Raw genomic sequence first — 3233 nt, 5'->3', positions numbered from 1 at the left:
ATACCATTAAAGCAATATAAGAAAAACTCATAGTTTGCTTTTAATATTTCTTTTGTTCCTGATATTTTATGTCAAGCACAGAAAATACTTTATTGATATGTTCCACACCTCTAATTTTAGATATTAAATTAATTATAACTTGTAATTCTAATTACCTAGTTTTGAGTGTCATTTATCAAGTAGTTATTTTTGAAAGAATGATAGTGCTGTTCTAATAGCTAGATTTGTTTTGCTCCAGTGCCCTTTAATGATAAAAATTAAATTTTTACCTTGGGGCTATGAAATTCGATTATTCTGAAGAGTTTTATGATTAAAAATAATATGATCTTGAAGAAAAGAGTGTCTGATTTAACTGGACAAATAATAGAAAATTGCTTTAAGTACAGGAGAGAAAATGTGACTTGTAGTTATTTGACAAAATCAGGTAGAGACAAGATAGAGCTAATGAATGACTAAAAGCCTGACATTTGCAAAGGAATGACTAAATAACAGTAACCATTTCTAGTATTTAATTAATGAAAAAAATAATATTTGAACAGTAGAAACTACTGTGAGGAAGAAATAAAAATAATGTTATGTATGTTCCTTCCGTTATCGCTCAGTATTTTCTCTAGTGATGGAGTCTCACTGATTCAAGTCAGTTATTCTGACCAGCCTCTCTTACCTGTAATCAATCTTCCTGGCTCTACGTTTTTTAAGCCCCAGTGTACCACAGCTTCCCTCCGTATTCTGCAGTTACTCAACCATTTTGGTGTCTTGATGACTGATGCACATGCCCAGTAACCCATCTGGTACTGGGGCTAAATATCTGGAGGGGCGTGTGGTGGAGCCTGGTGTAAATGTGAAATGATTCTGAACCGTAGATCCGGCCAGGCATGTGCCGTCAGTTACTGTGCAGGGTTCTTGTTACCAGCTCTCGAGGTGCTTCTTCAGAGATTTCAGAGCATCTCTTTTAGCAGATAATTGGCATCATTCTGGTATGAACTGACTCTCCCATCCCCCACTTTGATTTTGAAGGTTGTCCTGCAGTTGAAATAACCGGAAATGATGAATACCAACATTATCAGCTCCCACTGCTGCAACTGATATGACTGCGTGAATACAGTGTGTTCAGAAGGCCTGTGAGATACTATTACGGCAAGCTGAGAAAGCAGCAGTGTAGAGATTGCATAGATAAAATTGATCACCTTCTCTAAAGAACAGGAAATTACTTGGTTGACAGGAAATGCATAAAAAAATGAAAGATAAAATGCTATAATAGCAGTTTACATTTTCATAATGACTGTTCTGCTTCACTTATTAAATATCAGAAATCTTTATAGAGTTTTATTGAAAACTAAAAATAGGCTCTAAAGTAATGTAGACATACAAAGCACAAATATACTTGAATCTTGCTTAAGGAAGTATGTGAATAGCAAGGATGTGTATTATGGATATATGTGACTAATTTGTGATATTAAACAATAACTTTTAAAGAATGTATAAGCTGCATATACAACTCAGGAGACTCCATATCTTTCTCATATTTCAAAGGGAAGATTATAAAAATGTAAAATTTCTTAGAGAAAGAAGCTCTTCAGACATGAACAAGAAAAAAATAAATGTGTGTGAATAGTTCTGAGTTTATGTATTCTAGAAAGTAAAGTCTTATACAAAAACAGGAAAACATGCAATAACATGGTTACTTTTGTATTTCTATGTCTGACTGGGAGAATATGCTATGATCAAAAGAATGTATGTCATTGTATAGTGTATCTATTATTATTCAAGTATCAGCTAAGTCTATATATATAATGTTCATTTTTGTTGTAAACTCTTCACGTTGAATTTAACAGTTTTGGATGCTAACAACTTTATTGGCAAACAGATCTTTTTAAATTCAGTTAACTTTAAAATCAAGCATTCTGACCCAATAAAAATACCATTTTATTTTTATATATTGCTTTATTTCAAATGACTTTCTACATTAGGCAATAATACATAATTAATTGGTACCTGCTGTTTAGAAGCGTTATAGCTCATTAGGACATGTTGTTTGAGGTATCCAGAGCGATTATTACTATTCTCCTCCTACAGATGAGGCAAGGCTTAGAGGTTAATAAATATTGGAGTGCGATCTAGATGGGCTGCTCAAAATATGTCTGTAGACTAATGCTAACCTGTGAACTGTTAGTTACAGGTCGTTGATTAGACGAGGAGCTTGTGCCAGAATGTTCATCAATGTACTGCTGTCTTAACTGAGAAATTTTGGTTATGAAAAAAAAAATATCAGCTGAACTAAATAGTATGCTTAGGGAGGTAGTTGACTTACTTTCTTGCGCAAGTTCCTTATGTCATTATGGGCCTGTGATAGTTTGTAGACCAGCCCTTTAAATAATACTGATCCGGGCCGGCCGAGTGGCACGTTGGTTAAGAACTGGCTTGGGATGCCAGAGGGCCCCGGTTCGGATCCCACATATGAGGGCCAGTGACACTGCCCTCTACAGCTAAGATGCTGAACAACAGCTCAACCTGGAGCTGGGCTGCCATGAGTCACCGGCGACGACAGGTGGGTTGCCACGGGCTACCGTGTGTAGCCAGCAGCCAGCGTGAGTGGCCAGCAGCCAGCGTGAGTGGCCAGCAGCCGCTGTGAACGGCTGTCCAGAAATCGGCGACTGATCTGCCTCGCTTGGGAAAAGTGCAATGATGGTGCCAACTTGGGCCAGTGAAGCAACGTCCTCCACAACTAGACTGAAGAACAAAAGGATAGCAACTTGTCTGTTCCCCTTCCCCCAATTCCCCAATAAAAATCTTAAAGAAAAAAAATAATAATAATACTGATCCAGGGTCCTTCTGCATTTCCACCCTCCATACCGCACTTCCTCTGAGAAAGAATAATATTGCTTTACTTAATCCCCCTCTCACCACATTATCACTATATTAGTGTATTTAAATGTTTTATTGGAATCTAACTGATATACTATAAACTGCACATATTTAAAGGATGTAACCTGATAAGTTTTGACATGTACATTCCAGGCAAACATCACCTCAATCAAGATGGTGAACATATAAATCACTCCTGAAAGTGTCCTCCTGTTCCTTTGTAATTCCTGTTTTTTGCGCCCTTTCCTCATCACAGTGTCTCTTACCTGCTTCCTGCCACTAAAGATACAGATTCATTCACATTTTCGAGAGTTGAATATAAATGGAATCATACAGTATACACTTTGTGTGTGTGATCTGGCTCTTTT

Source organism: Hipposideros armiger, unplaced genomic scaffold, assembly GCF_001890085.2.
Source record: "Hipposideros armiger isolate ML-2016 unplaced genomic scaffold, ASM189008v1 scaffold_452, whole genome shotgun sequence".
In the NCBI taxonomy this organism is placed as follows: Eukaryota; Metazoa; Chordata; class Mammalia; order Chiroptera; family Hipposideridae; genus Hipposideros; species Hipposideros armiger.
The sequence above is the reverse complement of the archived record's forward strand: the minus strand, read 5'-3'. Positions refer to the sequence as shown.